Here is a 13,303-nt window from a genome sequence, read left to right on the forward strand (position 1 = left end):
CTGTATGCGGGCTGTGGGCGTCTCTCCAGCATACCATTTTACCTGCCTTCTTATACATTTTTTCTTTAAGGTTATAATTTTCTTTGACTCTGTTATTCCTTTACTCTTTGGTATTGGTGGTCTTTCATTTCACCCAAGGTTCATTCATTCATGGCAGTTTCTTCTGGCCCTGTGTGTTTCTATTTTTTAGGGTGCAAGCATTTTAGTTCTGAAATCCCTTTTGTATGTACCTTTTGTATGTACACACACACACCCACACCCACCTACACACACTCACTAACCTCGGCTAGCAGCTTTGAAGTGATTTAAGCAACTTTCGTTATGGCACAAAATGGCGCTCAATTGTCTGCCTCAAACAGATGAAAGACTGTGTAACCTGGTAAGGATTCTAACCTGTGACTGTAGAGTGTACACATACCTACAGTTCTTACCAGATGGCGAACCCTGTGAACAGACCTACCTCTCACTAGTTGAATGGATGCCATCCAAACATTGGCCCTTTTTGCAGAATGAGTCCAACTTTAGAATATATTCATACATCATGAGTATAAACATGCCTAATAAGCCCATGATGTGTTTGCTTTTATCTGAAGCATAATTGGACTGAATTGTCTCTCCATACATATTTGCTGGAGGGAATCTGTTCAAAATACCTGCCTTGCTATGAAGCCTGTGGGGCGCGCTGGCGGGATGTGCTGCTCTCCCTCATCCCTCCTCTATTTTGGTTGTGGCAGTGGATGCCCCTGACATGTTTGTCGCCTCCAGTTGTTGCCTGCACTGCAATTATGAGACAACCATAATTCCATGGACTGCTTCTCTCAATCCGGTCTTCTCTCTTGGGATACTCTTTGGCCAGCATTGCCAGCATGTATTCTTTGGTTGCTAATTTCATCGATGGCATTTTCAGTTTTACTTTTAGTTACTTCTAGCGAAAAGTGCCCCTACTCTGCACAGGTTCTGTACTGCAGGCCCTTAGTAATCTCACTTTCTTTGATTTTGGGTTCATTTGTCCAATAGTTTTTTCGATTTTTGGAAGGCATCTGGAAAGGGAAAAGCATAGAAATTATACAATTAACATGTACTTGGTGCAGTGCAGGGGGTGCCTGGAGGCTGTCAGGTGGTTGATGGGCACCAACTGGCTGAAATTGAATGGGGACAAGTCAGAAATCTTGGTGGTTGGGCCTTCTTCCGCCACCGCCCTGTGGACATCTGTTTTCTGGCCTTCCGCTCTTGGTCCCCTTTCTGTTCCGCCTCCTGTGATCATGGCATGACGCTTCCCTTTTCTATCTCTATGGAAGCGCAAATCAGTGCTGTACGCCAGTCCGGGCACTTTCATCTAAAGATCCTGCAGAACGTATTACCTTTTATTCTTACAGCACTTCATGCCCCAGTTGTAGCAGCATCAGCGCTGAGCTGGATTGATTACTGTAGTTCACTCTATCTGGCTCAGCCCCGATTCCTTATTCATCGACTGCACCTTTTGCAGAATCTTGGGGATAGGGTGGCTACTGGTGCGCCCTATGACTCTTACATCTCACCGGTGCTGCAGAAGCTGCATTGGTTCCCAGTTGTGAAGCGGGTCGTGTTCAAGTCACTCTGTATTGTGCACCGAACCTTTTATGGTCGAGGTGCTGAATACCTGCAAGTTAAGTTTCTGCGGTAGGTATGTCCAGGGTCGACATCTTCGCTCATGACACAGATGTCTCATCCAGACTCTGTGTTATAGACGGCACAGAACAGGTGCCCAAGCTATCTCGGTTGATGCTGTTAAACTGGTCCATCCCACAATCTGCAATGGCCACCGAGTATCATCTTGCATTTAGACGTGCTCTAAACACCCTTCTGTTTTAGCATACTTTTATGCTGCTGTCTGTGTCTGCTGGATATCTAGCACCAAGATACCTTTGATGGAAGTGCGTTTTACAAATCAGCTAACATAACATAAGATAAGGGGATGCCAACTGTATTACTAAGCTGTCTTCTGAAAGAAAATGGCTTAATTGCAGCTGTAGACCAGATCCCTGTGTAATAATTTCATAACCATGGGTGCCTGTAACCACTTGATTTATAAGCAAGCTGCATGTCCTTGCTTCTTTTCCCTGCATTGAATTTCTCTTAAAAACACCCATTAGGTGAGCCAACCGTTTTTTCTCTTGCATAGGCATTTGCCAGACACTGCCATAATATGCCCAGATACTAACACAATTTCCCAGCTGTTGCCATTTTATGGCAAGGTATTATCATTATAACAGTACATCGAAAAAGCCTATTTCACTCCCACACATAACCCAGAACTGTTGGCTTCACTAAATCTTGTGTCAATCCTGGCCGGCAGGCATTTGCTGCACTCTGATGGTGGGTGTGATTGAAGCTGGGAGCTTTAGCCCCCTTTTATTATTCTAGGGGTATGAGCAATTGATGAATGTCACACTTGTCCATCCTTTCGGATTCCTCTTAAATCCTCCTACTAAGCCTCATTTGGACCTACCACTAAACTGCTGGATGGTTGCCGGTGCACTGGGGCCCTTGTTACCGTTCACCTTGGTTCTTGATTGTTATATCTGTGCTTTTAGCCTTTTTTTTTATTGTGCCTCGTCTTTTTGGTTTCATTGCTGCATCTCTTGACATTGCTCAACAGTGTCATGACACCTGAACTGGCGAATGTACACCCTCACAGTAATACATCAAATCATTCTGTCATTAAAGTTTTACCTTTGCTATTGAAAGGCGTACACTGCTTGTGGAAAGAGAACAGGTGAAATGAATTCAACCAGTTAGAGGGGCTCTTAGACTGATATGATATGATATGGCATTTATAACGTGCCTATACACAAGTGTTTCAAGGCGCGACGAGGCAAGAGAGGGGAACAGAGGGAAGACAGACAACGATCCTACTAGGCCAGGTGTCATTCAGATCACACAAGTGCATGGGAAAGGGGAAGGGGGAGAGTGTAGGGTTAAAGGGGAGGGGACATTGCAGTACATGGGTACAAGAAAAAAATAACAATAAGTAGAAGTATGGCCAGCCGGTGGCAGGGTAAGTGCAGACAACATGTGTCAAGCGCTGATAGTGGGACTGTAGGGATACAGAAACAGTCCCCAAGTGTGGGGTTTGCCAGGAAGGCAGTGCAGGTGTGCGACTGGCGGGTGAGGGGACCTGCACCTGAGATCAGAGGGTGGCCAGGTAACCAGTGCCATTTCGGTTTTCAGCCAGGAAGTCAGCAGGAGAGAGGAGGAGAAAAAGCAGAAGAAAAGAGAAAGGTTTTGAGGTGCTTCCGGAAACGGAGATGATTCTCCTCAAGTTTCAGGGAAGCAGGGAGGCCATTCCAGAGGGAGGCCCCAGTCGAAGGGAGAGATCTACCACCAACTCGTTGCTTGGAGAAACAACTGACCTAAGGGGAGTTGGAAGCGGATGAGCGAAGAGCTTGAGAAGGAAGATATTTAAAAAGAGAGAGTTGAAGGTACACATTTGCAGGGTCAGTGGAATGTTGAAAGAGTTTCAGGAAATCGCAGAGTTGCAGTTTCTCGCATGCGACTTGACATTACATCTACTCAACTGCTACGAAAGAATTTCCATTTTGTGCCAGGTGGATCTTGGTATTGAACATTGATGGCTGCTAATATTTTTTTTAATTTTAGCTAGTATTTTGTTTTTCAAACACTAGAATTGTCCTTGTTTTTCCCTCTAAATATATACAGTACTGTCCAATCCCCCTATATGGTTAACCTGGATCAATCAAAAACGTTTTTCTTATGAATCAACTGGTATTTCTCCAATGGTTACTGATCTTGGACCCATGTCTGTGACTTGTGCCAATTTTTCAGTTTAGGGAACATTAAACAATCGATTGACTGGCTCAGCAGTCACTAATGCTACAGCAGGCCACTGTGGAAGGTTTTAACCAATGCCTTTACCCATCATAAACTTGCTTGAACAAAAGCTGGGCATATGTTAGAGGGTAGGGTACTGAATTTCAAATCAGACAATATTTTGGAGCAGCTGCCCCTCAGTAGCTAATCTGCCACAAGAACCAACAGACGCTCAACCTGCAAGACAGTGTAAGTTGACGTTGCAGCAGGGGGAAAGTCTTGTCCTGCTGTTTCATGTGTTTGTCTGTCACGCAGCGGGATATTGTGTAAATATCTGTAAATGTCACATCCTGTAAATATCATTAAAACTGTTCTCTGTATCCTTTTCACTGTTCTTAATGCCTCTAATGTATGTCATGTCTGACCACTGTAACTAAGTAAGCTCTACAGTAACAGAGCCGCAATGCACCAGGGCCGCCTGTGCGCTTTATACATTTAAATAAATAAATAAATAAAACAGGCCCCACCCTCACTACTGTTTTGCCAGGTGTCTTTACATATCTTTTCTGTCCCATACACTATCTTCTCTCATCCCTGCCACCTCCCGAAACCCTGGACTCCCGTGTGCCCACACAACCTTGTAATATTCTGTCACTATCCTTCACAATATCTATGTGCAATCAATTCTTCTTTATCCAAGACTCGAGCTCCACTTGACGATTCAGCTCCAATACAGAAACTCCACAACCATGTTTGCGGGTGCATGTCCTCTGGTACACACTGCCCTTGCCATTTGTACATATTGGGCATCATTTCGTCCCTGACAGACAGCTGTGCCTGCGGCTGCCGCCGGAGTCGTTTTTTTTCTGGCGTCTTGGAAATGGACAATTACCGGGATATTACAACCCAGGCGGACCCGGTAATTGCCCATTCCCGGGCGCCAGAAATAATTCTTCTCCATTCCCAGTTGAGTCCCGTAGGGCTCAATGGGTATGGGGAAGCTGCATGCACCATTCGTGAATGGTGCCGGTGCATGCGGCATGCTGAGCCCGGGGTGCCGCTCTGCCCGCCAGGTCAGACCTGGCAGGCAGAAAGGCACATGTGAGCACAACTCGTAGTTTGCCGGTCCAGGAACTACCGTACCGGCAAGCTTACCATTTCCGTAGTTCCCGGACCAGCAACTTGTAATGAGGCCCATTGGGTCTGATTCACAAATAAGGTGCACAGAGTAACTCTGCCGTACAGCTGTCTTACAACTGTCTTACTCCATCTAAGTCACATTTAAGCTGAAGTTACTTAGTATAACTTCTTGAATAGCATGGCAGCAGAGGCTACGTAGGAGCCCCTCAATGTAAATGATTTGCCAATTATCCGCATCAAATTTACATATGACAAAGGGAGTGTGCACCAGAGGAAATGAACAAGCCTAGGGAATTTTGTGACCCTAGCCCTGTAGTACGATTATGTGGTACACTGAAAGATGCTAACTACACAAATACAAACAAGGATTAATACAACTCACAATTAAGCTTTACGAGAAATAAGTATTTGAGTTGGCACCTACGTACTGTCACATCATCATTTTACAATAATGTGCTGCTTAATTGTTTTACCCCTGCAGGCGAAATGACCACGCTGGTGCCCCTGGAAGCCTGCAATTGAAGCACAGAGCTGGGATAATGTCAGGACTCTGGAGAGGTCCCAAGAAAGACGAGGTGAGCAAGCATGCATAGTACACCGCAGCGCATGGATTCAACAAAGGAGATGTTTAATGACATCTATTTGGACAGATCGATTGTGTGCACTTAACTAGTAGTCAGCATGAAAAAAAACGTTAATTGCTTTAAATGTACGTGTTTTAAATGTGTGTTGGCATTTTCAGATAAATTAGATAATTTAGCCTTTGTATTACATTTTAGTACATATGGTTTGCCACAAATATAACAGAGATTCTTGTAAATGTTTGCCAAATATATTGGACGACTTTTTAATGATACCGCATTTGAGGAGAACATAGAATTTTTATTACATCATTTTGCTACCTTATATTGCCAATCAAATTACCATAAGATCTACTATAAACACCAAAAGTAAAGTAAAATGCATACAACGAAATCGTACAATTAAAGTTAGAAGATACAGCAGGTAACGAGAGAAAATGCTACTATATACAGTTAGAGAAAATGCAACTATTGCCACAACATTGTAAAAATGGACCCAAAAGCCATTGTTATATTCCATCACAGAAAGATTGGTTAGTAATGCTTGTGGCCATCACCAGAAAATACTGTGTCAATTTCTGGTCGCTTATTAACAAGCTTGAACAAAATCAACTGGAAACAATCGACAAACCTTGACACCTTATACAATCCTCCAAATAACCAGTATAATACTTAATCTAACACGAGACTCTGAGGTCTTAAAACTAATATGGAAGACATCCTGGAACATATTAGAAAGTCATTGAATTCCAGAGTTCATAGCCCAAACAGTTTTTTGTTACAGCGCTTTTAAGAGTGTGCCAAATGTATGTGCTCCTATTCTACTGATACTGATAATCATATCTTGGAGATGAAAAGAACACCGGAAACCTGAAAGACATCTTGTATAATACTGATATACAAAAAAGGGTATAGGGAAAACCTCCTAACTAGCTTGCTTTTGCACTTTTAGAAGTGGGAAATAGTTCTTCGTGATTTAGAAATCTGGCCATCCAAGATGGGGAGCATCTCAACATTTCAGATAGGTTTTAGAAAGGCCTCTGACTCCTACGACACACAAATAGGAACCAGGAGGGAAAGAGAACATCCTGGTTCCTGCAATTGCGCACAGGAGCTGGAGAGCTTCCAAATCCCTGTCCCACATTTTCTGAATGTGCAGTGAGGTGTTAGAGCGCCCTCTACACACATTCAGACATCCAGTTCCCCAGACTGCACCCCCAATGGGACATGCAATGCTGGGGGAGCGAAATGCCTCCGGCCTTGCACGGTCCATTGGATATGCGTACTGGGGAACATAAACTGTCAATGGGAAACTATTTTTCCCATTGCCAGTTTCGGCCAGCCCAGGAGGGCTCCCACAGATGCAGAAAGCAGCTGAGGAAATGCCCAGTGTTTAGACAGGGCTGGCTCAGCCCCTCCATAATGGGTGGGTCGGCACCCCCTTGCCCATTATGGACAAGCCACCACTGCAGTCACTATCCACAATTTCACCTATATTACTGATCTGCATACTCAAAAGAATGCAAGGGGTACCAGCAAATTGCAATTTCTGTCAATACATGTACTTTACATGATATAAAAATGGTTTGTGTGCAGATGTACGTGTGTGTGTGTGGTGTGTGTGTGTGTGTGTGTGTGTGTGTGTGTGTGTGTGTGTGTGTGTAATATTGAGTTACTTACTAGGCTTTATGAAAGGCTCTGATTTGTCAAACCATGGTCCAATTACATTCAAATTTCGCAATGCAATGTGCCCTGGAATATGTACAAGATCACCACGAAATAACAAATTAAAACTAAAGAAGAACATACAATTACAAGAATGAGCTGTAGTTCTTAAGTTGCAAATTAAACATAAAAAAGTTGTCCCTTGTTCTTGTCTAATACATAACGGGTTTCATTAAACAAATATAGAATGCACTTTTACAATATGTAGGTGATCCCAGTACACAGCTATGGAGGGCACACAGAACAAAAAGTGATCGGTGTGCAGCTTGGGCTATCAACTCTATTACCTCCTTTGAGGTCTGCAGTAGGTCAAGAGAAGGAGGCAGACCAAGTGGTGTCCTTTCAGTAGTACAACTTTAATTAAATAGTAATAAAAATTCCTATCTATCCCTGCACTAAGGGATATCCCTACTTTATATAAAACAAACTAGGTTGCTCGTCGTCAATAGTGTAGTCCAAAGCAATAGTCTGCTCTCTGTCTAAAACTAATCCGTCCTGACCCTACCACTAAACAAAACAATCATAAAGGGGTCCAGGAGAATTACTCCCTTCTCCTGGACAGGCTTGCTCAGCCTCAGTAATCTATCTTTAAATAGATTTACATGATTTTTTTTAATCAGTTCTTTTGGTTCTTTCAGGGGACTATTCCACATCCGGCTTGTCCCCTTTTCTTCCAGTACAAAAGTCACCTGGTTTATCCAATGAGGGTTCTGACCCTTCCCCTTGTTGCAATGTGCAGTGTCTCCTTCCCGCTTCCTGTATTTAGACTTGCTTGTTCTAATCTGAACTAACTTTTCTTCTGTGGATTCTTTTTCCACTCCTTTCCTTTATTTGCTATCGATATACTGGGACAAATAGCCTGGATCTCCAAGCACTGTTCACTGATTTGTCCACTGGGATGAGTAAGCTGTGTCCCAAATTATTCTTCACTTATTATTGTACTGGCACGAGTAGGCTCTGTCCTCAAGTATTCTTCACTTATTCTTGTTCTGAGACAAGGAGGCTGCGTTCCCAAGTATTCTTCACTTTTTTGTATACTGGGATGAGAAGGCTGTGTCCCCAAGTATTCTTCACTTATTCTACTACAACCCACCATCACTGGTACAGAAATAATTATTCTTGTTATTCTCTTCGTTTTCCTAATTCCTTATCATTGGAATTTTGGCCTTTGGGCCAGCAATGGTTTACTCTGAATTCCAAGCAGCATTTTCACTGAAATGAGTATTAATTACGTGTTTATTAATTCTGACATCCCTCGCGGGTCTCCCTCCATCGCCTTTACCTTCTCTCCAGTGGTTTGGCATCACCAGGCCTGTTCTCAGGACAGGAATCTTCTTCTTCTACGCAGGTTGGCTTCACAGCCTTCTCTGACCCTCTTGCTCTCTCAACACTCTTTCCATGTAGTCCTGGTCGTGGAAGTCTTGGAGCTGTTCATGGACGGCACTGCCCAGCCTTCTTGGGTCATGCCACATCCCTCACAAAAGATTTATGTTATTTATTGATTTTCCGGGCCTCTGGCTTCTCTGTGGCCAGACTGGTGGGTGGTTGTGGAGACAACCAACCGATTCAGTATGATGGATTAGGTGGGAGATGACCAACTTCTCCAGGAGTTTGCCCAAGAAGGGGGTAGTGGAGATAGGGCGTTAGCCGGGCAGGAAGGGTCCGCAGACAGCTTTTTTAGGAGAGGGTGCACAAGGGAGTGCTTGAGGGGTGATTGTAAGGAGCCAGTGGCAAAAGAGTGGTTACAGTATTTAGCCTAGGATGGAGCAAGAGAGAGAATGTTTTCCTTGATAGTTCTAGAGGAGCAGGGAAGCACCTGTTTGGAGGAGACTTTCATAGAGCAGACTGTCTTGTTGACCTCATCTGGTGCCATGTGTGAGGAGGAGGAGGAGAGTAGGTTGTCTGTGTTGGGGTTTTATTCTCCTTCCTTTTCCTAGTTCCAGCTCCCTCAGTACTTCCTCCAAACACCTGCTGGTTGCCTTCTCTGGCACAGGACTTCCTGCCTTTGACCTGCTGTCCGTGCAACTCAGGTTTGAAAATCCTGTGCTTGTGCTTCCCGGTGCTGTCTCTCTGATAAGAGGCCTTCTTCTCTTTTTAGGCGGCTTAGTTGGCCCCTCCAGCACAGGATCATATTCCTCTTTCACTGTCCATAAAGTATTATTCATCACTCTACTATTCTTACTCTTCACAGTATTGTCCATTTTCAATGGTGGAATGATCAGCATTACTCCTCTATTCTTCTTCTTCACAGTATGGTTGATTTTCATTTGAGTGTTAGAAGTAGTGTCAAAATAGCAAACAGTGGTTTGTTCACGTTGGATTTCCTGAGGCCCTGATGGTGTGAAGGGCTCATATGATAGCAGGTTAGCGAGTTCCTGGACGGTACGGAACAGGAGTCCTTGTCCCCTATAGGGGAGCTTCTCCATGTTAGGTCCCGCTTGCCGCCACCCATACGGGGAAAATTGCATGTCGGCTCGCCTCCTGCCTCACAAGGATCCTTTGGGGAGAAGTGATGCAATCCCCTTATTCCTCACAGGTCCAATATATATTGTTGATGGAAACTGACAGATCTTAGTTTCATGCTGTACAGATGTGATGGGTTTTAAATAGGCATTTTTAACATGCAAAATAAATAAGGACAATGAACAGCTGCTGTTTAATGTGAAGTATCATGCAGATGTAAGGTTATACTGCCGCATTGTTCCTGTTGCACATAATGGAAGCTCCTACTTCCACAGTATGTGAAGTGTCACTGGCTCAACAGTTTTTAGAAGAGAGTGAAAGTCCTTTCGCCACCCTTCCATGACTCGGTCCAGGCAAGCAAGCCCAGTTGTACAGAGCTTTGACCGCGCCTCCAGGTATACGCGTGTGTGTGTGTGTGAGTGCACCTCCCAATTACCGTTACCTTGTTGGTCTAGCATGTGCCACCGTCCACTCACACAGTGGGTATCTATCATCTTTGATTGCATCTCCTGGTCAGCATCATAAAACCCCATTTTAATGCCACCATGCACTGGATACACACATCAATTGCCACATAAGGAGTAATCCACAAACATTGCTCCCACTGAATGGTGAATAAAGGAACTGTGAAGCCAAGTGGGGCATCTTGAAACTTTTAACCTCCAGAAGCTTTGCCTGGTTCGGTCATTCTGCTAGACGTGATGATGAAAGGATGAGCAAATGTGAACAGACAGCAATCATGTAGCACCCTAAGAGTAGAGCCTCAGAGGACACCAGGGAAGTGTGCTCTTCTGCGTATTTGTGAGGAGATAGTTCGGTCCTCACAGGTTACCGGGATTGACCCCACAGAGAACCTATTTAATGTGCGAGAGAAACTCAAACAAACTTCATACCTCTGGTACTTAGACCTATACTAACCTCATCATGTTCCTGCAATGGTCAATAAACTATGCCTTCATAAATATTTCTTGGTATACCTTTCACAATTCAATGTGGGATTGTTCTACCCTGTATTAGTGTGCATCCCTCTTCCCACATACAAGTTGAGCTTAACTGTTTGACCATAACTACCACCCAGCGGGCCATGGAAAGCTTGATGGTACCAGCTTGCCTAGGTTAACAATGACCACATGGCTAAGAATGATCGGCCTAACATCTATGTTTGAGTCTTTGAGTAGTTTCTCAGGGAACGACCCCTATTGAAATCCTTCTAACACGCTTCTTTTTGTAAATTGTTTTTTCAATGCCTTGTCTATGTCTTTGCCCCACTTTCTATGACCTTTTTTATTCTTTATACTTTATTTTCTTTGCATTCACTCTATTTCACTCGTGCACTCTCTTTCTTTCTCTCTTATGCGTATCCACCCATTAACTAGCATTCTAGCTATTTCACCTGCATTTATCTTTCATTTCATTTATTTAACATACATATAGCCACACAGGCTTTGTATATAGAACATATCACAATAATACATTGAATGAGATTAAAAGAGAATAAAATGCTAGTGTCTAAAACCGAAATACCAGTTCAGTATACAAAACTTAAAATACAATCTCATTTACGAAAACTCATTTAGTTCAATGCTTTAAAAACAGACTTATAGTATAATGTAAAATAATTCTTCTAAAATGTTCAGAATTTTAGTATAAAATGTCACCATAAAATATATAAGATGAGTATCTTGACCATCCATCCACCTTTCCCACGTGGAGCACATACCTGCCTCATAGATAGCATTATTGTAAGCTTTAACATATCTGTATCTAATCACATTGAGGCTCTCACAATGTAACCGGATGTGCTCCACAGATTCAAACACATCAACACCGCCTAGTCGACACATGCAGGCAGTTCTAGCCAGACCAATCTTGCCTGTCCTCCCCCTTGCTCTTGTAAGCACCTCATTTTCTCCTTGTACTCCTCTCCCTTCGATCACATACCATTTTCTTTCTGTCTCACTATTATTCCCTCCCTCTGCTTTACTTGCATTTACTTTTCTCTCGCACTAATGTTCTTTTATTCTCCTTCACACGCTATTTTGGTATCGTAGATCAGTTGCTCAGAGGGTTAAACATCGAGAGCAAAGATCTGTGTAGACCTTGAACATCGGGGTTTGGCGTTCCTGACACAGCCTTGCACTCGGGGTAGGTCGATAAGATAGTGCAGTTTGATAACAAAAGTAATTATTAATTAATCCTCTGGAGACCACTCACTTTGTTTGGTTCGCTATATACATTATTTACTTTTATTTTTATTATTTTCTTGTAAAATAGCTCAGCGGCTTGAGTCCTCGCTGCTGCGATCTGTGTGTGATCTGCAGGTTGCAGGTTCAAATCCTGGCAAGGCCTTTTATCCTTCCGAGGTCGATGAATGAGTACCAACTTCAGTTGGGTGATATTGTATGTAAATATGTTCCATGCAAAGCGCTTCAGTAAAAGTAATTTACAAATAACACACCATCATTATCTGTTTCCACTCCTCTGACTAAACTAGAGTGGACACAGACAACTCCCAGAACCGACTGGGAAGCTCCCACGGCACCTGGAGGGGTGACGCCGGGTAGAGTGGAACACAGGAGACACCAATGGAGACGGAGTCAACAACCCCACCCTAATCCCACCCAACACCCGCACTCGCTCCTTAGTTGCCAACAGGTACCACAGTGTTGTGGAATTGTCAGGATATTGGCAATCACCACAGCATGAGTTGTGGACATTGGCAGGTGCACTGGCCGTATGAGTGGGAAGGGAAGACATGTGGGGCTGCGAGGAAGGCTGGTGGAGGAGGGGGCCAGATGTGAAAGGGACCATGAAGGCCGGACGGGCCCAGATCAGGACAGAGGCGCAGGGGTGCTCCCGAATCCCATCTGGGGAGATTACACAAGCCGAGCGCCTCAATTCAGGATAGAGATGCCAACTAACTAATTGGACTAACAATTTAGCCCTCTGTATACTCCTCTCAAATTCTAAACCAAACACAACCACAAACCTACAGCATAACAAAACGCACAAACTTCACTACATTGCAACAACAAAACAAAAACACACCTAGACTCGCACAACAGTACACAACGACTACTGGCCGCAAACACCCCAGGACCAGCCTACGGACCCACCGGGTGGAGGCCACCAACAGCACATCACTGCTCTCTTGCACTTTTCCAGCTTCCTCCCACTAACACCCCTTCCCTTCCTCTTTCAGAGCTGCCAGAGCACCAGGGGACCATTCCGGTGGTGATAGTGTGCGGTACAAATGTCCTTTAACATTAACATTAACACTCTATTAAGGGACCCCGCATCTTTAAATAGTACCCACCCTCTTTCTTTCCAGACTGGATGTTTTATTTCCTTTCTTGCACACTTACCCCCTTTCTCTTTTTTTTGCCCTCCATCCAATAATACATGAATATGAATATTTAGATTGCATTCGAACACTTTGGCACATGCTAGCACCCAGGTACGTCATTTAGGGGTCACCAGAGGTCGCAACTGCGACCTCTGAGGTCTCCCTTGCGACCTCTGTGGTCCCCCTTGCGACCTCTAAAAAAAGAATGTTTAAAATCTTTTTTTTTCTTTTTTTTGGT

The 13,303-nt window shown here is 43.9% G+C and overlaps 1 long non-coding RNA gene across 3 annotated transcripts in view; it reads left to right on the plus strand.

The window, feature by feature from the left end:
* The window catches only part of LOC138504083 (uncharacterized), a 316,504-nt gene that overhangs the window by 103,063 nt on the left and 200,138 nt on the right, over positions 1 to 13,303 (plus strand). For all 3 annotated transcript variants that reach the window (XR_011279773.1, XR_011279772.1, XR_011279774.1), the window contains one exon: positions 5,432 to 5,525. This is a non-coding gene — a long non-coding RNA (uncharacterized lncRNA). The remainder of the gene's footprint in view (positions 1 to 5,431; positions 5,526 to 13,303) is intronic.

This window comes from Ambystoma mexicanum, chromosome 11, assembly GCF_040938575.1.
Source record: "Ambystoma mexicanum isolate Mex_15411 chromosome 11, UKY_AmexF1_1, whole genome shotgun sequence".
NCBI lineage: Eukaryota > Metazoa > Chordata > Amphibia > Caudata > Ambystomatidae > Ambystoma > Ambystoma mexicanum.